General features: G+C 38.0%; 1 protein-coding gene across 2 annotated transcripts in view; it reads left to right on the top strand.

Moving 5' to 3' along the window:
* Positions 1-25,352, top strand: part of LOC5569932 — a 165,500-nt gene that overhangs the window by 40,169 nt on the left and 99,979 nt on the right. Inside the window, exon 2 of one of the 2 annotated variants that reach the window (XM_021849681.1) lies at positions 12,049-12,448. The exons of the other annotated variant lie outside the window; for it this stretch is intronic. The gene's annotated coding sequence lies outside the window, so the exon portion shown is untranslated. The remainder of the gene's footprint in view (positions 1-12,048; positions 12,449-25,352) is intronic. 2 annotated transcript variants of the gene reach the window in all.

Below are 25,352 nucleotides of genomic sequence, written 5' to 3'. Positions count from 1 at the left end.
AGTGAGGTGAATATCGTTATAATATGATGTCAAATCTGATACCTTGAGAATTCATTTTGAATGGGTTACAATCAATAATGGATGTATTTTCGGTGGGGCAATAAGAATTTTCAGAAATATTTGTTTTGCTCACGTTTTTTGCCTGGTGTTCATTTTACCTCCAACCGCTGTTCATTTTACCCACATAGTGCAGGTAAAATGAACATTTGCATCGCTTTTTGATAGCGATGAAAATATGTGAAAATTTAGCTATTTTAGGCTGAATCCATGTCGCTGCTATAGATAACATCCCTATTTTTGATGTTGTGCGATAGAACTATACAAATTCCTCGTTTTTCTATCAAAAACAAGATGATTTCCTTAAGGTGTTCATTTTATCACCCCTTCCCCTACGCAGCATTTTTCCAGCCAAACAGTTTGATAATGGCATTGAGTACGGTCTATACTAGGGTGTTCCAAAATTTCACTTTGTCAGTAAACTTTGGGGCTCAACCTTCTAATGGTAGATAAATACATTACAATCAAACTTTTCTATGAGGAGAACTCTGACAAATGACGTTTATAGGTTATCCTATTGAGATTTTTGAAAGAGGTTCAATTTTTCTGGATTATGTCAAACAAATATGTCTAGTTCACTAAAATTTCAGAAAACCCATAGTTTATAAATATTTTGCAGTTCCATTGAGGTACAAGCTATCTGGAAAAATACATTCACTATATGTTTTGCTAAAAAATTCTGCACGCAGATTTTTTGAATGTTCGAAAACTTAGATTTTTTCAGTATTTTTTCTTTTAAATCATCTAAAGCGCGTATCAAGGTTGTGTTTGATCCTTCGACCTTAACGCTTGCTCCTGCGGGGGCCGGCGATGAGGACAGGATCAAACATGTCGCGCGTCGGTCGAGTGAAAGTGAAAAAGTGGCGTGATCGCTTAGTTGTGTTTGATCCTTCGACCTTGATGCTTGCTCCTGCGGGGGCCGGCGATGAGGACAGGATCAAACATGTCGCGCGTCGGTCGAGTGAAAGTGAAAAAGTGGCGTGATCGCTTAGTTGTGTTTGATCCTTCGACCTTGATGCTTGCTCCTGCGGGGGCCGGCGATGAGGGCAGGATCAAACATGTCGCGCGTCGGTCGAGTGAAAGTGAAAAAGTGGCGTGATCGCTTAGTTGTGTTTGATCCTTCGACCTTGATGCTTGCTCCTGCGGGGGCCGGCGATGAGGACAGGATCAAACATGTCGCGCGTCGGTCGAGTGAAAGTGAAAAAGTGGCGTGATCGCTTAGTTGTGTTTGATCCTTCGACCTTGATGCTTGCTCCTGCGGGGGCCGGCGATGAGGGCAGGATCAAACATGTCGCGCATCGGTCGAGTAAAGTGAAAAAGTGCCGCGTTCGATAAGTTCTTTTTGATCTTTCGACGTTGACGCTTGCTCCTTGGCAGTGCGTCAAGAAAGCCCGAGCAGTCGTCAGTTGTTTTCCCTCTCGGGACGCGCGCCTATTTTCTCTGTGTGTTTTCATATAGCCGAGCAAACGAGTGAAGCTGAAAGTGGATTGTTGCTGCTCAAGGATGACGGATCAATTGGTGAGCTCGTTTCATGCTACTATATCTAATCTATAAAATATGTATGATTGCACCTTTAATAATTTTTAAACAAACTATGAAATGTTCGTCACTGTGAGTGTCGACATAAACTCTGATTCATAAATTATTTACGTCAAATTTTTTTTACTCAAAACACCTTTTTCCTTTTACTTTTATTTTTGTAATTAAAAAAAACTTTGAATGGTTCGACACTACGAGTGTAGACTTGCGAAAGGTTCACTTTATTCAACAAACTTTGATAAGTTCGTCACCTCAAGTGTCGGCATAATTTTTCTCTACATAGATATTGTTCACACCAAATAGAAAATTTTATATTTACATATAAGCATATTTATAGCTCACAAATAATTATTTATCATGGTCTAATCACTTATCAAAGTGAATCCTGTGACCCAACGATCCTCCCCATTAACAAACATCCCTCCCAGTAACCTTTGTGGAGATGCAGAGGCAAACACGGTCTCCAAATAGCAAAGGTTACACACTAACATTCCTTCCCCCAATCCCACCTGACTGCAAGGACGTGGCCGGCGCCGTTATTGACCATGTATAAATAGAGGCACTGAATTATGCACACTGAAGAAGATTTTGGCCAATCCCAGCCGATCTTCTAGTTGATTCTTTGTGCATTTTCACTGACCTCGGTCAATCACGGAATAGCAACCATTGATATGTGTAGTCAGTCTAAGCTAAGCTAAGCTAAGCTAAGCTAAATCATCTAAAGCGCGTATCAATCTTGAGGCTATTTTTATTCTTTACTTATCAAAAGATAATAAATTTCGTAACGAAGTTGCCGAAGACATCTTATCCCTAATTGTTAATTACCGGTTTGGAGTTATTCGAGATTTATTGCGGGCAGAAATCATACTCGAATCCCAAAGGATCTGCAAAACATATGGTCGGCGTTAAGTCAGAGTGTACCAAGTACAAAACATGGGAAAATTGGATTATTTTTTCTTTAGATGCGAAGTCACCTTACCTCCATCTCACTTTGATCAGATTTGATGAATATTGTAAACTGCGAGAGATACGTAACAAATATACTTTGGATGATCAATAAAAATCCATAAAGTATGCAGTCAGAGTGGACCAAGTGCTTATTACCTTAACATCGGAAATATGCATCCAATTTTACCATGCAAGCAATAAATGATTGTTATTTTCCTAGAAATTGTTCTGTCAGAGTTGACCAAGTGCACAAAGTCCGTCAAAAAATCTTTCTATAAGAGTTTTGGATTTTTTTGTCTTCATGATTATCACTTCACATTTTATTGATTGCAAGTTGCACAGAGATGTGTGAAAACATTAAACCAAAATTTCAACGAGTTAAAAAACTACAAATAATTAGACATTAAGCCCATTTTTCTCAAAATATTCAAAATGTCACTTGGTCCACTCTGACTTACCACCGACCATATAAAACCTATGAGTTTTACGAAATTTTGCTGAACTATAAATATTCGTTTGGTATTACTTACAAAAATTGGACCTTTTCCAAAAATCTCGACGGGCCAACTTCGAAACGTCATCGTTCAGAGTTATTATATTCAGAGATTGTTATATTCTTAGCTACCATTTGAAGGTTGAGCCCCCAAGTTTTCGAGCAAAGTGAAATTTTGGGGCACCCTAGTAGATACGGACTGTGCATGCTAAAGAAACTATAAACATTCCAATCGAGCAGGAGACTCAAACATTTTTTCTCGCACGCTGAAAACGACTCACACAAAAATGTAATCGTCCATGAAAATTTTGCTTCTTCTGAAGTAGCATGTTTTTTGAAGACACGCGTTTCGGTTGCAATTTTCATGTTTTTTTTTTTCAAAAAGTATGCTTTATTTATTACATAAAACTAAAGTATTGTTTTTTTAGTTTCTGGTGAACTGGAATTATTCCAATGAAAATCATTGGAGTTTCTGATAAGATCTCTGGAAGGTGTCTGATGAGAATCCGAGAATGTTTCTGATGAAAATACTTAAAGGTTTCTGGTAACATGTAGTATTGTGTAGTAGAATCCTTAAACGATCCCTTAAAACATCCTCGACGGATTCTGATGACTTTCCAGGAAAAACCCCGATAACTATCTTGGAAGGATAGTGATGAAAATTCTAGTTTCTGATGAGATCCCTGCAAGGTTTTTGATGATAATCCTTTGATGGTTTCTGATTTTGATGAGAACCCTGGAATGATAGTATTCTCACTTGAATAAGAATTCAATAATGATGATGAAATTTCTGGATTCAATGAAATTTCTGGAAGGGTTTCGATGACAATCCTGGAAGGATGTAAATGATAATCCAAGAAGGATTCTGATGAGGACATTTGAAGGATTCTGATGAAACCCTGGAAGGATTCTGATGAAGATCCTGCAAGGATTCCAATGAGAATACTGAAAAATTCCGATAAGAATCCTGGAATGATTCCAATGTGAATCGTGGAAGCATTGAAATGAGCATTAATGAGAGCCCTGGTAAGATTATGATAAAAATTCAAAGCAAATTTTGATGAGAATTCTGAAGAAAATCGGAATTCCGATGAGAATACTGGAAAAATTTCCATGAGACCGTGATGAGAATCTAGGACGCATTATGATGAGAATCCTGGACAAACACTAATGAGCATCATGGAAAGATTTCGATAAGTTCCGGTGACCTCTCCTGACGAGTGTTGAACTAGCTGTAAGTTAAAAAACACTAAAATAAAGAAAAAAAAATCGATAAGCAAGCGACCCAGAGCGAATTTTGAAAAGAATTTTGATGAAAATCATGAAGAATTTCTGAATGAATGATAATCCTGAGCATCCTTGAAATATTCTGATGAGGAATTTGAATGCATTCTGATGGCTATACTGGGAAGATTCTGATGAGATTCTTGAAAAGATTCATTTAAAAAGTCTGACAAGATTCTGATGAGTACTTTGAAGAGATTTTGATGAGAGTCCTGAAAAGATTCTTAGGAGAATTTGGATATAATTCTGATGAGAATTTTTTGGGTGATTCTTATAATAATCCCGAAAGGATTCTGATGAGAAATCTGAGGGGATTCTTATGAGAATCCTAAAATTCTAGTAAGAATACTGAGACGATTCTTATAAAAGTCCTGAGATTATTCTGATAAGATTTAAAAAAAAAATACTCGGACACCAGAATTTTGACAAGATTTATGATGAGAACTCTGGAAGTATTTTGATGAGAGGAGTCGAGGTTTGAATGAGAATCCTGTTAGGATTCTGAAAACCATTCTTTCAGACTTCTTATAATAATCTTAATTTCAAAAATTAAGTATCGATCTTTTGAAATCAATAAATAAGATTTTTATAGCTTTGAAAAATGCGTATTTTGGTTGGTAATCCAAATAGATGATTTTGTATTGAAACATATTTATTTTACAATGCATTTCATTAGATTTACAAAGCATTTCAAACAACAGTGTAATTGTTTGACGTATTTTACAATTTATTTTCATCTTCTGAATACCGTCGAGAGATATTTCTTATGTTTGCCCCAAACACAGATATGAATAATTTAATTAGGCGTGTTTTTGCACGAAACACAAAAATAACTCCCAAACGGAAAGAGATAACGGGTTCCTTTACTCGCAAAATTAGACATTTTTCAAAACTCTAAAAATGTTTCATATACTACATTGATGGAATGATCGAATTGACAACGCTGGAGCCAGAAAACCAGATTTCTTATGTCATTATTTTTTTTAGTGACCGTATGTACTTTAATTTACTATTATTACTATGAGTAGGATACTTAAGGTGAAACAAGTCGGAAACTAAAGATGACCGCCACAATGGCTCACGTTTTCAAAGACACTAAATTGGAGAAATAGTTGGAAAACGTCTTCACAAGATTTATGCTCTCGAAATTTAAGTGCAATTTTAGAAGTTGATTCCAAACTGTTTCATCTTAATAATACCATTTCTATGAAAATGTGGACCACCCTAATTTGAAATAGCACCAAACAAAGGGCCTAAATAATACATACAACTTTGTGGAAGAACGCTGACCTCAGCAGTTAGCGGCTCAACAGGTTGTGACAAAAGAGCTTCCAATTTTCTCCGGGGACCCGATCGATTGGCCGCCAACATTCAACGGAAACTTGCGGGTACAGCAACTCTGAGAATCTTTTGCGGCTACAACGCAGTCTTAGAGGTAGTGCGAAGGACTCCGTCAGCAGCTTTTTACTCCACCCGTCGTCAGTACCCCAGGTCTTGTCTACTTTGAAGCAACTGTACGGTCGCCCGGAACAGATCGTGAACAACATGATCGTCAAGGTTCGGGCAACTCCTCCTCCTAAACCGGACCGGTTGGAAACACTGGTCAGTTTTGGACTAGTAGTCCAGAATCTTTGTGGACACCTTAAGGCAGTTGGTCTAGAGCGGCATCTGGCAAATCCAATCCTACTTCAAGAGCTGGTTGACAAGCTACCCGCGACGGTGAAGTTTAGTTGGGCGCTTTACCAAGAACAGGTTCCGGTAGTAGATCTGAACGTGTTCAGTGACTATATGGCGAAGGTATCTTCAGCAGCGAGTGGCGTTACTCAGTTAGCTAGCGTGTTGCAAAAACCGCCAAAGGAGGAACGGAATAAACAGAAGGAGAAATCGTTTGTTAATACCCATGTTTCCACGGATCAACCAAGAACGACCCATCGAGAAGACGCAGAGAAAAGCGGACCAAATGGTGGGAAGCAGAAGGAGAAGGATGTCAACAAACACAACAGTATTTCGTGCGCCGTTTGCAACGTTGACAATCACCGGATCGAGAGCTGCACATCGTTCAAAGGACTAGATTTGGATGGGAGATGGAAAGCAGTGAAGTCGCATAGACTCTGTGCTCGTTGCCTGACATCACACGCACGTTGGCCTTGCAAAGGGGAGGTTTGTGGAATCAACAACTGCCCTAAGCGACATCACCGTCTACTCCATTTCGATCCACCAACGGCGGCTAAGACGACCTATGCGGTTGTAACAGTTCATCGTCAACTGTCATCGTCAACTCTTTTTCGTATTCTCCCAGTCACTTTGTATGGATGCAAAGGTCAGGTGAATACCTACGCCTTCCTGGATGATGGATCGTCGGTGACTCTCGTGGAACAGTCAATTGCAGATACTCTTGGAGCCAGAGGAGAGACGGAGACGTTGCGTATCGAATGGACTGGAGGCATTAACAAGACAATTGCTGGGAAAGAAGTCGTCATGATGGAGATCTCCGAAGCAGGTGGCAGAAAAAAGTACAGGTTGTCAGAGGTATATACAGTAGACGATCTTGGCTTGCCACAACAGACTACGGATTACGCTGAGCTTTCAACACGATTTGCACACCTCGGCAAACTGTCAGTCAAGAGCATCCGCTCCGCTGTACCGGGAATCTTGATTGGGCAGAGTAATGCGCACTTGTTAGCCATGTTGAAGCTGCGTGAGGGCAAATTGAGTGATCCTATTGCGACTAAGACTCGAATTGGATGGACGGTGAATGGCAGTCTGCGAAAGCCTACAATGCATAGGCAACTTCACATGCAGGTTGAGCCTACAGACGCTGATCTTCACGAATATGTTCGCCACTTTTTCGACGTCGAGAGCTTGGATGTAGCTGTGGTTCCAGCGATGAAAGGCGCCGAGGAACAACGTGCATATCAAATTCTAGAAGCGACGACGCGGCGGCTGAGCAACGATAAGTACGAGACTGGCCTGCACTGGAAACACGACTACGTGGAATTCCCCAACAGTCGACCGATGTCGGAGAGGCGGTTCAAGTGCCTTGAAAAGCGCTTACAACAGGATCCAGTGCTTTACGATGGCGTCCGCAGACAAATAGAGGATTTCAAAGCCAAGGGATATATTCACCAAGCAACGACAGAGGAGATTGAAGAATTCGATCTGCGTCGAACATGGTACCTGCCGATTGGAGTCGTCATTAATGCGAAAAAGCCAGGAAAAGTTCGCATAATTTGGGATGCAGCAAAAGTCTACGGTACATCTTTGAACTCAATGCTACTGAAGGACCTTCTAACGCCGTTAATGTCTGTTATGTTTCCGTACCGGGAGCGACAAGTAGCAGTTTCCGCAGACATCCGAGAAATGTTTTTGCAAATACTGATCCGCAAGGAAGACCACAGCGCGCTGCTGTTTCCATACAGGGACTCTCCAGACCTTGCGATGAGCACCATGGTATCCGACGTGGCGATATTCGGAGCGGCGTGCTCACCCGCTCACGCGCAGTATGTCAAAAACCTAAATGCTGACGAACAAGAAGCGGAATTTCCAAGAGGTGCAGCGGCAGTTAAAAAACGACACCACGTCGATGATTACGTGGTCGAGGTGCACAAGCGAGCAGGGTTTCATAACCGCAACTGGATGTCAAGCGACAGCAGGGTGCTCGAAATGCTGGGTGATGCTAATCGGGCGCAGCGAAAGCCATGCTGCCGGAAAAGGAGGTTGCATTTGAGCGAGTCCTGGGAATGGCGTGGATGCAAGAAGATGACGTATTCACATTTTCGCTACAGTGTTGGGAAAAAGTGCGTAACTTGCTGGAGGACGCCATGACTCCAACTAAAAGGGAAATGCTGCGCTTGGTCATGAGCATCTACGATCCGTTGGGATTAGTAGCCTCGTTCGTGATACACGGAAAAGTTCTAATTCAGGACGTGCGGCGGACAGAAACAGACGGGGACAGTAAAATTCCAACGGAGATCGTAGAAAGGTGGATAGCGGTGCTCAAGCGGATGAACGGACTGCGTATCCCTCGCTGCTATTTCCCAGAGTATAATCCTGAAAGCTACAAAAATGTCGAACTACACGTTTTCGTAGACGCTAGCGCCCAGGCTAACGCCGCTGTGGCGTATTTTCGCATCTTCGACCAAGGTCAGTTCAGGGTGGCGCTTGTTTCGTCGAAAACCATGGTTGCACCACTTCGAGGACTTTCGATTCCACGGCTGGAGTTGATGGCAGCGTTACTAGGAGCACGCTTACGAAAGACAATTGAAGAAAACCACTCGTTGAAGATCCAGAGAACTTGCTTTTGGAGTGACTCGTCGACGGTTTTTTCGTGGATTAAATCGGACACGCGTCGATATCGTCAATTTGTCGCGTTCAGAGTAGATGAAATATTATGTCTTAAGTCGCGTCGATGAATGGCGGTGGATTTCTACGAAGCTCAACGTCGCAGATGAAGCTACCAAGTGGGGAAAAGGTCCCACGTGTAACGTAGATAGCCGCTGGTTTCAAGGACCGGAGTTTCTCTACAGCAACGAAGCAGAATGGATAGATATTCCAGAAGAAAGTGCGGATGAAAGCGAAAAAGAGTTACGGGAAGCCTTTGTGTTCAGCTATCTGGTTAGCCAACCAATGGTGGATGTGGACAGATTCTCACGGTTCGAAAGAATGCTGCGTGCATTGACATACGTCCATCATTTTGTGGAGACACTCCGTGCTAGAAAGAATAATAAAGTAGCAGATACTGTCGGGTTGACAAGTGCAGAAATCCAGAAAGCGGAACGGATTTTGTGGTTGATTGCACAATCTGAGGCTTTTCCTGACGAGGTAGCAATACTAAAGCAGAATTCGGCACGAAACAGTGATCAACAGAAACAAATAGGAGTTTCCAGCAGTATGGTGAAGCAGTCGCCATTCGCCGATAAGTGCGGAGTTTTGCGGGTAGGCAGCAGAGCGGCAGAAGCACAGGTGCTTACCTATGATGCCAAGTTTCCCATTATAAAGCCTGTCCACGTTAAATTTCGGACACCCAAATAATGGCAGCAAAAAAAAGTTACTCATAATTCAACAAAAACAAATGTTTATTTCAGAATAAAAAAGTTATATCTACAAAATAAACAGTTGACAAGGATGTTAATCCTTCTTTCTGTAAAATTCTCGAACTTTCTGTGGTACACCCGCCATCCGTGTCCGAAATTTATCGTGGACAGGCTTTACTACCTAGAAATCACCGGATTACGATGCTAATGCTAGATTTCTATCATCGTAAGTACGGTCATGCTAATGATGAGACCGTCGTCAACGAGGTGCGTCAGAAATTCTACGTGCCACGGCTACGAGTTGAAGTTCGACAAACTAGAAAGCGCTGCATGTGGTGCCGCGTCTACAAGACAATACCGATTCCACCATAAATGGGGCCGCTTCCAGCGGTACGACTACAGCCAGACGTACGCCCCTTCACGTTTGTGGGCGTAGACCTTTTTGGACCATATTCGGTAAAGATAGGACTTACTGTAGCGAAGCGCTGGGTGGTTGAATATTTGCCAACGATAATACGTCGGAAGGAGTGGTTCCGGGATGTGAGACCAATTCAGATAGGGGACCTTGTGTTCGTGGTCGACGAGAATGTAAGGAACCGCTGGTTGCGTGGACGAGTGATCAAGACGGTTCCGGGAAAGGATAGAGTATTGCGTCGAGCAGAAGTGAGGACATCAGGAGGAATTTTGAAGCGACCAGTTACGAAGTTGGCTGTGCTGGACGTCGTAGGATCTAGTGACGCCAAACCGGAAGTCGAGGCGACACGGGGGCGGGGGGGGGGGGGGAGTATGTTCGCCGCATTAGCCCACTGTCTAGAAGTAGCGTGAGCCACTCCATGGCCCAACAGGTAGTCAATAGGGCAGTCATTGAAGGATAAAGATGAGTACATAGATTACGAATGAGAAGAAGATTTGTTTTGGTTTCACGATAAGACAATTTCTGAATTCGTGGAAAGAGTGAATTTTTGAGGTAAAAATAATTGAATTAAATCGTTATTACTGTTTATTGTACTGCATTAAAACTCTATTGTAGTATTTTAGAATAGTGAACTTTAGTTACTGTTGCGAATTGATTACTTAAGACTAACTAACGGAGACTAAATGAAAGTAAATTGATACAAAATATTATGCTGAAATTGATCCTAAAAATATATTATTCGCAGCTTTGAGCTGATCATACTCCCACAATACGCGAGTTTCTGCTGCAAGATTTCTGAAAAATCTCTTCGCTACAGTAACCAAAACTGGTGTTCTGCAAAGCTAAAATGATCTCATGTTTTCAAAATGACCAGATCGGAATGGTCATTTTTCGTCGAGTAAATATAATTTTATATGTTACAGTATGCAAATCAACACTGGAATTTCGTTGGTTCTCCGCAATCACATTCTGAGAGTTCCGAAGCTGAACAGGTGAAATTGTGAAGTAAGCATTGTGGTTCAATAATATTTTACATGAGATCACGGGACATAATCCATATTATATTCATATGCGATAACATAAATACATTCAACACTTCCTAATTCGATATAAAAGTCACGGACACCGTCTTCAGCCATTTAGCTGCACATACTGTAACTCAACACTAGACAACGGACAAGCATGCTCCAGTGACACAGCCGAGAAACATTCCTGACAAAAATTTTCAATGACTGAAGCGGAAATCGAACCCATACCCCATTACACGATGCGCTTAAATGCGCTTCAAAAGGGACCATCGAAATAGCCATGAAATCCAACTTTTTCTCCAATTCCCTTACTCGATATCGAAATACGAAATATCGAGTAAGGGAGAGTTGACTGTACGTTCGAAATATACTCAAATTTTACCAAGAATAACTGATGGAACAGGAGGTGTACACTACATTTCCTGATGTGTATACAGTCCGGATTGTTGTGGCTGCAGTTGGAGATTAAACTAACCCCCTGCACAAAACCATTAAAATTTTGAGAATTGATCTATTGAATTAAAAAAACTTAAGAAAAAAAGCGCAACAAAGTCGTCCATGCCTTTTAAGGCTAAGTAGCCCATCATTCGTTATAGCAGCCATGTTGACATTACAGCTCGCAATTTCAAAGTGATGAAACTCAGTCCTCATAGTTCATTATGATCCGGAAAAGTATCACTAAATGCGCTGACATGCTGACATGCAAATTATGACATGATTTAGCAACGATCATCAACGACGCGTACAAATCTCAATGACATATCACGTACAAAAATTGCACTATAAGCATGAAAGGGACAGAAAACTATGTTTAAGTATCAAAATTCAACAGTAATGACATTGAGATCAAAAATTGTTTAAAATTAATAGTTCTAAATGTTTGATGAAATAGTCAACACTCCTAAAGCTTTTTTTTATTTATTTTGCTCGAACACTTTTTTAATCGAACAAAAATTATGTTTTATCATTACTCGGAATGCCATTAAAAATTTTCCTTGACACATATATGGGCTAGAATCCTTCTAAAAGATTTTGACCTCCCACTGTGCGATAGTTGTGCGCCGTTGTAAATCTTACGATTCTATTTTGACACTTTGCTATTATGATTCCGTTCGGGCCAATAGATTCAAACTCAACGCCAACTTTGTTGGGCATGCGGGCGCGGGCTATTCAAGCTTTTGGCGGCGATCCATTCACTTGCGAGTGTGGGGAAGTGTTCACATGTTGTTGATTTAAGGCGTCATTTTTCAGGGAGAGTGGCAGGAGAATGTGTAAACAAGTGGATGAATGATAATCAAGCGAAAATGGGAAGTTCACCACACACGACGACAGCAGGAGGACGATCTTCAACAACGGCCGGAATCAATCAATGAGGCAATACGGCGTGTTTATAAGAGATGGGCTTATCAAATCGTTTGAAAGGCGCATAAGATGCTTGCGTTATCTCGACTCGGGCACATGAATATGAGAGCACGAGGTGTGAGGTTATTGATAAGATAGTGTCGAAGCACATGGGGACGGTTGAGGTAGGGGATTTCGGCGCTGATCGAATCGTACTTTGCTCAGCTGACAGAGATACGCAATGTAAAATGTGTTCGGCATGACATTTTGGTACGTGCTACAGGGGTATAACAGACTGCATGTGTAAAAGGTAAGTCATCACAATAGGGTCCTAAAGGCCTGTCCCAATTTTAATGCCAAACGCTTAAGTTTTGGCCAAAAACACATAATTACTCAATTTTTTAATGTTTTTCTTTTGTTTAAGTCCAAAAAACATTATTTTTTAGATTTTATCACACTTCTTGGCTTAAACTCAAATTTCGGGTGTATTTTGCTTTCCGTGTCCCTTGCGAAATGTCAGATTGGAACAACCCCAGTGTTAAAACTAAAAGCCCTGTGGTGTTTTTGTCGACTAAGCGAACGTCAAACATGATCAAAAGTGTCAAGTTTCATTTATGTACACAATTTTTAAATTAAAGTTTAAATATGATTTAGTTGTTATTTGAGCGGGAAAAATTGCTAAAATAGTTGCAGTAACATGCTCTTTCGTGTCATTAAATAAAAAAAAGATTTCATTAAACATTTTAGGACCCAATTGTAAAAATCTGTTTGTAATTATCGATATTACGATGTAACGACAACGAACGAATCGAAACGGCGTGTGATTTTCCTTTGTATGTAACGTACCTAATTTGTACATACACTCCCGTGCAAAAGTTTGGGTTCACCCTCTCAAAAACATACAAAAGGTTTTTGTCTACATCTCTGTGTTTGCACACTCCATTAAAAAAATCTCTGTGGCACATTCGGGGGACAATGAGTTAATCTTATTTGGTTGGTATTTTGACATGAACATTTATGGAAACTTGTTTTCCAATTTTTTTTTGGTTGGGATATTTTTCAAAAACTAAATCATGGTTTTAAATGATTGATTTTTTCAACCAAAATTTTGAATCAAAGTGTCATTAGTACCGGAATCTAATATTCTTTGAAGAACACTTGCGAAAATTTGTCAGAAATACTTACTATACTATTTGATATTAATATCTATTCAAGTCATCATACAAAAGTTTGAGTTCATCTATAGGGTGTCCCAGAAAGTATGGGCACGACTTTACCCTACTTCCATTTCGAGACTAATGCTGATAAAAATCTGATTTTCACACATTTTATTCTTTTACTTATCAAGAGTTGAATTTTTCTTGCTACCTGTATGTTGATGGTGTTACATTTCTGGAAGCTCTTATCAGTTCTGCACAATCCCGTTATTTCTGAGCGTCTTTGTTGTACGAAATTTGTACTGAGTCATAAAGTACGTACAATAAAAATCTGAAAAACTAATTTATCACTGCCGATAAGATAAATGATCAGACTATCACTTTTTTATTGGAAATTATAAACTTAAGTATATGAAATGTGAATGGGAATAAAAAATCCGATTTCAGCTGTGGTCTATTTTCGAAAGGATCAAAACCAAATTCGTGTATATCCAAAAAAACATGTAAAACCTAAAATTGTTGTTGCCTATCAAAAATCTTATATTAAATAATTTTATTTATATTGAAAACTCCTAAAAAACTATGATTTCATGAAGTTATCGTGTGTGGATTTTTACAATTTTGTCTAATGTCTTCTAGAAAGGCTTAGTGGAATTTTAAACAAAAATTCTTGTGGAACGTCTTCGATACAATGTACTTGAACTCGGTGGTAGGTCATTTGGCATAAAGTCGTTTGGCATAAGGCCGTTTGGCATAAGGTCCTTTGGGATAATGGTCATTTGGCATAAAGTCGGTTGGCATAATGGTCGTTTGGCATAATGGTCGTTCGGCATAATAGTCGTTTGGCATAATGAGTCTGAAACCAAGAATTTCTCAATTTTTCGTTTTTACGTTTCTATTCAATCTTTCTTAAGACGTCAGGCTTGTTTTGGAGTCAATTGATACAAAATGACACTTTATTCAACAATCATACGCTCTTGAATAAATTTATGCATGTTAGGAAAGTTATTGCCAAAAGTACATTATTATTTCTCCAAAAATTACCCTTCTTTCAAATATTCATTCTTCTTTTGAGTTTCGCTATTGGAACAAATTTTTGCACTGAAGATTTTTATATATTTAGCACAAATTTAACCTTCTTTTAATGTTTCTAATTTTTTTTCTTCTAAATATGATGTAACCATAATTATCAGGATGAAAAGTGTTGATTTAAAATATTAATAAATTTTGCCTTCTTGTATGCATAGGCTGTTCAGTACTTTTTTGTTTCCAACTGACAAAAGGGCGACAATCGACAACATTGATCTGCTCAAATTATCAGCGAAAAGAGAAATCGATTACTGCAGTTCCTTCGATGGGTTGTGCTACTTTTCCCCGAATGTCGGTTCCCCGAAATTCGTTTCTCCGAACGCTAGTTCCTCGAATGCCAGTTCCCCGAATATCCCGTTTCCCCGACAAGCCCACTTCCCCGAAAAGTTTTTAGCACTCATAATTGTCGTAACTTTATACATTTCAGGGTGGTGAACGAACTGACCGTCTAATATGCACCCTTCTTTATTTAATTGGCGGTTCTTTCGAGTTTTACCGTCCTCAGCATTTTTGCCAACATGTGTTTAGCCGAGAATGACAGAACACTTCCTTCTTTTGACTATTTATCGTTCTTTCCCGTCACCACTTTTCGAGGTATCAAGTCATTCGGGAAAACGTATTCGGGGAAAAATAGCACAATCACTTCGATAATTATGAACGCATTTTGTATATCTTTTCGTTTTATTATTTGCCTTCTTTAAAAATAGGCTGTTTATATATATTATATATGTTTAAAAAATAGGCTGTCTTTATATATATACTGTCTTAAATTTTATTATTTGGTAAAGCTTAATGTTAACCATTTATATATTTTGCTGTTTTATCAATTCTTGCCAGATGTGTTGTTAGAATGATAATTACTTTAGAACCTGTCAATATTCAACATATACTTTTTTGGGGCAAACTCGTGATCTCCTTCCGAGAAAAAATATTATTTCAATCACAACTTTTCCCTTCTCTCGATAATAGACGATGTTTTTGATGTACACTTCCAAATTCCAAAGCTTTTGATATTTTGCAAAATAAATTCCATTCTTTTATCAAGTAATTTTCATCGAGTGTTACGTCCAAACTGGGACAGAGCTTGATCTGCAGCGAAATATAAATAAATAAATAAATATATAATGTATATAATATATATAATAAATAAATCAATATATAACATAATAAATAAATAAATATATGAGCGTTCCCTTGATTAATAACTGCGAACTTTCTTTGCCAATTTACTGTTTTCAAATATGTATATCGCAACAAGCTCAAAGATACTCTATGTTCTAAGATGTAGAGATTCGTCACGAGGTTTATTTAGTAATGCTCTCTAATGTCAAAACAATTTTTGAAATTCTTAGCTTGAAAACTTCTAAACGAACATCACGCTTGTTTCGAACCTACCAAATTCGGTGGTGTTGATCTCAATAAAAGCTTAAAAAATGTCGATATTTATTTTAAGTCAATCATTATGCCAAACGGCCATTATGCCAAATGACCATTATGCCAAACGGCCACTATGCCAAACGACCATTATGCCAAATGACTTTATGCCAAACGACCTTATGCCAAACGACTTTATGCCAAACGGGGTACAATCCTTGAACTCATCGCATCGAAGGATTTTGAAAAAATCATCAATTACTAGTTAAGTTCCAACAAAACTTAAAAGTAGGGTCTGTGCTGGCTCGATAAGAGTTGATTTTCTAAAATGAAAAATTTCAATGTAAAAGTTCATTTATTCAAACAAAATTTTTACAGGTGGCATTTAAAATGCCGCAAGGAGAAATACAAATATATAAAAATATTTATTGGTTTGAAAAAATATTGTGATTCTTGTTATCAAAGTCGTGCCCATACTTTCTGGGACACCTATACGACGCATGCAACAAATTTTTGGTAATAATTCTAGCGTTTTTCGACCAATTTTGATAGTTCATGGCATATTTAAATGTTAATAATGGGGCAAACATAATTAATATGAGATTTCAAAGAATTTTCGTGTTTCAAGTAGTTTTAGTGAACCCAAACTTTAGAACGATACACAACAATAGAGGGTGAACCCAAACTTGAATGCGTCTTGAATGCTTATTTTATTATTTTAAAATAGTTTTCAGATTTTTCCGTCAAAATTTTGCAAGTGCACTTCAAAGAATATAAGATTATGGTTCTAATGAAGTACTAATTTAAAATGTTGGTCGTTTCAATGCTGAGAAAATCAGCCATGTTTTTAAGCATATTTTTTGGAAAATGTCACAACTTTATGTATAAATGTAGCTAACAAATTGTTTTTTGGAATACACCATAAAGAGTTTCAATTGGACATGCAATCTGCAATATCTCTGTAAGGACTTAACACTTTTGTATGTTTTTTGAGGGGGGGGGGGGTGAACCCAAACTTTTACACAGGCTTTCTTGGCTTACACATTACTTACAAAACCAGTTTTAACAGAACACTAGGGTAACGGTCGTATTTTGGACCCCCTAAGGATGTGATTTTAGTTATTTGTACCAATTAATTAATTGCACAGCGTAACCAAGTCAAATACCATGCTAAAAATGCCCAAACGGTCATGTAGGATCCAAGACACATCGAATATAATTGAATTGTGAAGCAGTGTTTTTCATTATTTTGGACACACCAATACATTTTGGACCCTCAAAGTATATATTTTGGACCCCCGGCATTTTTTATCATTTGGCGACACAGCTTACGGCACTGGTTGTATAATATGCTTGCCCATAGTCTAATCAATCGATTGACAATGGAAAACCGAAGGAACTCTACGCTTTTAGTTCAGAAACTTGAAAAAAGTTTTTATTTACTTTTGAAAAATTTCTGACGGCTTCAATTTCTGTGTGTAACGTGTTGTAACGGTTGCATGGATGAACCGATTAAATTAAATTAATTTCAGATAAAATAAACACATTTTCTATGTACAAACGGTTGATGCAAGTGCGGAATAGTCCAATCTTTCCAAATGGCAAGCGAATTGAGTTGGTCTTTCGACTTAAACTGGGAAATTTCCATGAAAATGGCCCAGGGGGTCCAACATATATAGAGGTCCAAAATATATTGGTTACCCTAATTGCTATCAAATATGTTGAGCGAGAAATAATCAATTCAACAAGTATCCGAATTTATGAAATCCGAGATTTTTCGCAGACGTCAGATATATGATACTATGTACGAAGGCGTACCGCGTGAAATCTAATAAGCGATCGACTGAGCCACGCCACGCCACAGTGCGTTTCATATTTCTTTCCGTGTGACTTACTTCACTGAAGGATTTCATTCCAATCACATGCCTTACAACTTTTATAATTCACGAAATTTTCGGAAATTGAGAACGTAAACAAAGTTTTTCATCCGTCCGGACTGAGGAAAATAAATTTGCGTGCATCAATGTGTGAGTGATGTTCGGCGTGGAAAACGATTCTTTTGATTGTGATTGTTACCACTGCACTGTGAGCCATCATGCATTTGTTCGGTCAAATATAATGGTGCTCATATGTTTGGGCTGTATTTTGATGGGGCCAACGAATTATAAGGAACATCCACATATTTATCATGGTGTGGGAATAAATAACGATGCATGAAGATATAAATAATCTAGTAAAACATTTCATTTTAACGTTGGAGTGGTGTGTTTGGACCACTCACTACACTACAGTGAGCCGTTAGTTGTGAGACGAATCAAAACTGATTACAACCGTTATGAAATTGAATACGCCCGACTAATGATATACTTCAACGAGTGTCTCTTGTTCTCGTGTATAACCCAATACTACTCGTAAACGACTAAGCTTTAATGAGTGATTTATACATGATGTATATGATATGGGGATCTCAGGTTCTTCCAAAGTCCATAGTAGGTACAATTTCCCTAAACGATGGGGCTCTTTTTTCACGGCTTGCGTTATCAACCATCTACAAGGCTCCAAGGTAGACGAATATATCTACCACTTCGAACGTATCATCGTGTATCGTCACACGACTTACTAGTCCGACTTTGGCTGCCTCTCTAGTGTACAGATCTTCTACCTTCGCAGAATGTTAGACCGCGAAGTAAACAAATTGACTGGATCTGTTGAAAATCGTACCCTGGCTGTTAGCAGAGTTGCTCGCTGTCACTATCAATGCTCAAAATTTGCTCCTAAAGCCATAATGAATCTATGACATTTGGTCGAAAGACATTTGGTCGAATGACATTTAGTCGAATGACGTTTGGTCGAAAGTACATTTGGTCGAACGGACATTTCGTCGAATGGACATTTGGTCGAAAAGGTTTAGTTGAAAAATAAAGCAAATGATATTTGGTCGAACTGACATATCGTGGAAAGAATAGTGCTCGAATCTAAATAGCATGTAGCATTTTGTCGCAAATGCAAGAGTGATTGAATAATTTAAAAAGTATCAAACATTTTATCACAATCTATATGCGTTTATCAACACTTTGATATTCAATTTGATGGACGCTCTTCCAAGGTATTAATCTTCCTCTTGCGTTTTTTTAATGTTTCATGCTGCTTTTTCATTCAGGCATGTTCTGAGATTCGAGATAAGCTGATCTTAAATGAATACATGCGAACTTTTTCACCTCAGTCAACTCGTCTTCCCTTACCCGATACATAGAATTAGCACAGTTCTCATTTTTACTAATCCAAAGCTTTTACTACAAGCTCTGTTATTCACCTGAGGTCATCAACACTGTCAGCAAAGCCATATATTTGCTTGAGGAGTGTTATTAAGCTGGAAGTCACAATAAGCCAATTGGCCATAAGTAGAGTTCTGATTCCCGCATTCAAAATTCTTACCCACGTCCATGAACTGCTGGACCCGGAATTCAAAGAAAGATCCCGAGCACTCTCTCCGAATGCTTCCATCAGATGAGCTGATATTCATTGTGAAGAACGATGATATTTCAAAAGAATAATGAATGAATAAAACATCATGTTCACATCGTTGAATAATAACATAACTTGTTGAGCAGTTTTTCAAAGAATGATGATATATTAAAAGAATAATAAATTCACTAGAGCTAAGTATTTCAGTCATTGTACAAAAAAACTACTAAGTACATTTGAATAATCATTGAAATCCTATATTTTTGAACAAAAATTACAAATAAAAAGGCGTATTGAATTTAAAAGTAAGACTGCATTAAATGTCCCATTATTTATTCAACAACAGTTAATGATTCAGATTATTCAAAAGAAAACGTTATCTTATCAACTTTGCAAAACTTAGGAAACAATAATCACTTTTACCAACTGATTCCAATCAACTAAACATCATTCGACCAAAAAAATGTTTCAAAGCCATTCGACCAAATGTCCATTCGACCAAATGTCCTTTCGACCAAATGTACTTTCGACCAAATGTCATTCGACCAAACGTCATTCGACCAAATGTCATTCGACGAAATGTCCTAAAGCCATAATTACCACGTGATCACTCATTCCGCAGTGATTATGATCTAGAGTGCGATGTCGCATCACAGCTGTTGGTTGTCAAATAAAAGTGATATTGATAGCTCGCAAGTGATAGTGATAGTTTTAGACCATCAGCCATCAGCTGATATGATTGATATTAAGCAACTCTGGCTGTTAGAAACCTTCAAGCGCAATATTGAAAAACAGGTACTGTAATATCCACTCTAAATCTTTACACATCAGCCATCGCTGACCTGATTGAATGGTTTTGAAAATTTGTAAAGCCTTCATGCACAAATTATGTCACGCTCCTAGGGAGGAGAGGGGGTCTGACTTAGCGAGACAAGCCTTAAATTTTTTTTGGAGCATTGCATAATTTGTGGAGCGCAATTTTTGAAGAACACTAAACAAATTGATAATAAATTTCCGAGTTGTTCAGTGGAAAACCTATAAGTAAAATTAAAATGGAATTTAGTACTAACCCATTGAATTACACTAGAGTTTGTATCCTTTGACAAATACGCGCATTTCGACCTCAACTGTTAGGCTGTCTTCAGTGTCGTGTACTAGACTCGACTTCGAAATCGTTTCTAAGTTCAATGGTTTAGTGCAAAATTCCATATATAATTTACTTACTAAACAAATGTCTGATCAATTTCTAGAGGAATTGTTGGTGCCATTTCTGAACGAATATTGATATTCTGCAAGAATTATTGAAGAAATTTGAAAATTTGGCAAGTGCTGAACTCAATAGACGAATCAAGCATAGTAAAATAAACGTATCTTCAAGATCATTCCGATGGAATAATGTATGGGACGTGTACACAGTTTCGATGGCGAGAAGTGCAGAACGGTGACGAAGATGAAAGCCTTAGACGTGATGAAAATCTCAATATCAGACAGAATCTCAAAATTAATGTTGAAGACTGTGATCGTCAAGAACCTGCATCTGTGCAGAATTGTGTTTATTTTTTCAATCCCTTTATTAGTATTATTTCAAACATAACATTTGTTCCTTATACCTACTGCTCATCGAGGCATGACTGTCCCACATGGAATAAGTAGGCATTGAAAAAAAAAGCGCTCAAAGTATGAAGCACGTCTTCTCCTACAAATAATATAGTACATTTTTACAAAGCATATTCATTTAACACAACCGCACAGATAAATCATTTTGCTTGAATTGATCAACAAAAAGTATAAACTTGAACACAATTGACGTTTTTCAACTGCTACTTGGGTTAAACGTTCATATAGAGACTGTTATGCCTTTATTTTTCAATATTATTCTTCAAACAAAATGTGTTAATTTTCATTTGCATGGTGAAGTATACATTAAACTTGGATGTTGAGATAAAAAAGGTGTTGGTTCGAAAATCAATATGGGATAGTTATGCTTCGATGGGCAATTAACGTATTATCGCCAATAAAGCTAACGTTTGAAGAGTTTATCGTTAACGATCATAACGATAAACCGACATTAACTTTATCGGCACTAACGATAATTTATCGATTAACATCCTTGTTTGAATCTAACGAATTTGTAAACCTGGTTGTTTTATTGAAGGTTTAATTACTGCTTTCCAGCGCATAATAAAACCAATGCGTTGACCCGTTTCAATAGCCGTAATCGTATTCTACACAGAGAAACTGAAGCACTCAAAATTGAGTTCATTCCTCTCAATTTCTAGGGTGATGCGTTAACATTATACTTTGAGTTGAGGTGAATGAAGTTGTTTTTATTAGATCTCAGTTATTTCTGGACCATTTTGAATGCAATTTTCACAGCACGTTAGACATAACTTGATTTTCAACATATATTTTGAGTAATTTGTTCAATTACGAGTTTTAGAGTAACAACAGTTTGACTAGAGTGAAATTTTCGACGAAACATTTTAAACTATCAGATTCTTAATGTTCTATGTAAAAATTGTCTTCGGCAAACTTGTTCATCTAGGTAAAATCTGCAACTTTACTGAAGGTGCCGCGAAACCATTCCTTCAATTTGTTTAGCTATGTTAATTATTAAAATCTGTCAAAACATTGACTATAGTTAAACCGTTTGCTTCAGAACTCGTGCGTTGCGTTGCGTGGTAACAGAGTATTTCGTAATTCATGTAATTTCACTTTGTTTCAGCGTTTGTTATCCAGGGATGGAGCACAGGTATTTACATCTAGTGTCCTAGCTAATTAGCTTTGGTTTAAGCGCCATTACTCGCTCTCTGAAACGAGAAGAGAAATTTACCCTACCCCATAATACACAGAGCCCAGAAAATAAGCCGTGTAATTGAAACAAACTTACCAAATCCGTTTAGTTGTCTTAAGGTCCAGTGAGGAAGTCGATCCCAAAAAAAACTCAATTATTTTGTTGGGAAATTGAATCCACATCATCTGGACGGTTTTATTTCTCAAAAGAACAACGGCATGGGTGCATATATGACACATTCCGTTGTCAAAACCGTCAAAACAGACACAATATGAGGAGCAAAGCTGGACAGATCATTCTGGTTTGAAATATTCAACTTTGTGTAGCACATGTTGATTATTGAATGTTGTTTTCACACTTAACATAGCTTCTATCTATAACTATTGTCAGAAAGCAGTGAACGGCGCCATCCCATCACTCAGCTATAACTGATATGCTTTCTCATCTTAGTATACAACAAACGAGAAAAAAACTATCCGGGTGGAGTAGCACCGGTTGAACTATCAATTGAATTACAGTGGGATTCCGATTTTGGCATGCTCCGTTTTTGGCATGCTCCATTTTTGGCACCCCCCGATTTTGGCAACAAAATGGATCCGTTTTTGGCAACATTTTTCAATACCATTAAACTTATAAATGTTTGTAAATATAATCGTGCCTGCTGTTTTAGTCATTTGAATAGCATGTCAACTCCACATCGATTAGATTCCAGAGCTCCATTTTCGTCGATATTCCACCAAATCTCACCACCTACTAAGGACACGCGCACGCGCTTATTTACTTCAGGATGGTCATTGGTCATGCCTTCGCAACGTTTCATGAGGCCAATAAACTCCACTATTATCTCAAGTAGAGACCATTCTTTTTTTCTAGGCATTCATATTGAGTGACCAGCCCACTTGAGTCTGCCAATAGGCGATACACAAAAAAAAACCTTTTCTCCAGGAACAGCTTGTTTGAACAAATCGTTCATGAATTCAGTACAAGATTGTAAATCAAGGATGAAGGTTCAACATGAACAAAATGTTCCTTACAAGCTGAGTCTATGAGTTTCCTAATTGTACCCTGGAGAATCCTTAGGAGATTCTTGGGGGACTTTTCAGAAATTTTAACGGATTCATGAGGATGTCTGTAAATTTCAAGTGAACACTGAGGGTTTTTTGAGGGATCCTAAGAATGGGTTATGTCCAAAATCCTGTATTCCTGATAAACTCTTAAGATTTCTAGGGTGTCCTGTAAATTTTAAGCGAGATAAGAGGAATTTCTAGTGGTATTTGCGGAGGACGTTTGAGGTTTTTGGAAAGGTTTCCAGAGTAATTTGATGTGTGCCAGTGAAAGTTTTCATCGGAGACTTGAGAATTTTCAGCAATATCGCAGCGGAATCCCAAGATGTTGATTCCTAGCAAAATCCTTAGCAAGATCCTGAGAATTCTAGGCGAGATCCTACGAATGTGTGGCAAGATACTTCAGAGCCCTAGCGTTTTAATAAAGATCCCTTATGAGAACCTTAAGATTTCTATCAGGCTCTTGAGGTTCCATAACAGGATCCTGTAAATTTCCGTTGATTTCAGAAGGTAGATGTAAAACATATATCTAGCTCAATTAAAAATTATTTCAAGCAAAAATTAAATTCTACAAAATTACAAGTCTCATTTATGAATCATCACATGTTTATGTTTGCCCTTTTGATTGCATTCATTTTCATTATGAATTACTTTACTTTATCAGAAACATAAATTAAAGGAGCAACTTACCGAATTTTATCAAATATAACGCTGAAGTCCAAAAGTTCATTACATTAGAAAATAGCTCATGTCGTTTTACAATACCCAGCGCTTTTGTTTCGTGAGCACGTCTTTGTAAAAATAAACAGAAAATGTCCAGTTCTTGAATAAAGATCACTTATACGATTATTGATTTTACATGACCCACTTATACGAAAAGTGTACATTAAGCTTCTAAAAAATCATTGAAGACGTTGAGGCGTAAAAAGTATGTGGAACGTTTGCAAGAATTAACATCACGGGGCTATAGATTCATAGCATAGTATAACCCTACGAAAAATGCTTCAAAGTGAACCTTTCCGATGTCTCGATGCCTTATGATCCCATAATGATGTTTTCAAAACCAGTACCGTCAAACGGGGTAACTTGCAACAGGGGTGAAACAACACTTCGACATGTAAACGAATTGTCGTTTTGTTCAGCATTGAGTTAAATTTTTTATAATTTATTCCGCCATTTATTGACGTCAGGTGTACAATATATGGCAATATGGCAAGGGTTTGGGTATTGTTTTTCTTTTGTTTGGTTTGCTGGAGGTGAAAATCATATTAAATGTTGGATTGCATGAAATTCATGCTGAAAAACGTTCCTAGTACCAATGTCATACGAGGCATTTGCTATCAATTACAGTACTTAGTAGTGTACAAATTGACAATATAAAAGTTTTGATAATTTGATGCTTAAACACTATAAAAATTCAAAAACGTTTTTGACTACCATTGTGGGGTAACTTGCAACAGCTATTTTGATCTCAATTGTTTGATATTTCTTGCCGTTTATCATCGAAAACACATGGACAGGCAAAATTAAACATAAATTTGTCCAGTAACATTATTTTTTCTGTACCGCACCTAATTCAATACACGTATGGTAATAAATATTGAAAAATATTACATGAATCACATTATTATTACATTTAGATTTATTTTCTTGATAAAAATAATGAAAAAATTGAAAATCTATAAAAAAAATTGCAGATCTGCCATTGCGAATTTTAGCTTAGCTTAGCTTAGCTTAGACTGACTACACATATCAATGGTTGCTATTCCGTGATTGACCGAAGTCAGTGAAAATGCACAAAGAATCAACTAGAAGTTCTGCTGGGATTGGCCATAATCTTCTTCAGTGTGCATAATTCAGTGCCTCTATTTATACAGGGTCAGTAACGGCGCCGGCCACGTCCTTGCAGTCAGGTGGTATTGGGGGAAGGAATGCTAGTGTGTAACCTTTGCTTTTTGGAGACCGTGTTTGCCTCTGCATCTCCACAAAGGTTACTGGGAGGGATGTTTGTTAATGGGGAGGATCGTTGGGTCATAGGATTCACTTTGATAAGCGATTAGACCATGATAAACAATGATTTGTGAGATATATACATGCTTATACGTAAATATAATATTTTCATTTGATATGAACAATTTCTATGTAGAGGAAAATTATGCCGACACTTGAGGTGACGAACCATTCAAAGTTTGTTGAACAAATACCTAAATGTAACATTCCTACAGCTGTCAGGACGAAAGCATGTGTTATTATATTTTACTCATTTGAAAA

The sequence above is a fragment of the Aedes aegypti genome, chromosome 1 (assembly GCF_002204515.2).
Source record: "Aedes aegypti strain LVP_AGWG chromosome 1, AaegL5.0 Primary Assembly, whole genome shotgun sequence".
NCBI classification, from domain to species: domain Eukaryota; kingdom Metazoa; phylum Arthropoda; class Insecta; order Diptera; family Culicidae; genus Aedes; species Aedes aegypti.
The sequence above is the reverse complement of the archived record's forward strand: the minus strand, read 5'-3'. Positions and strand labels throughout refer to the sequence as shown.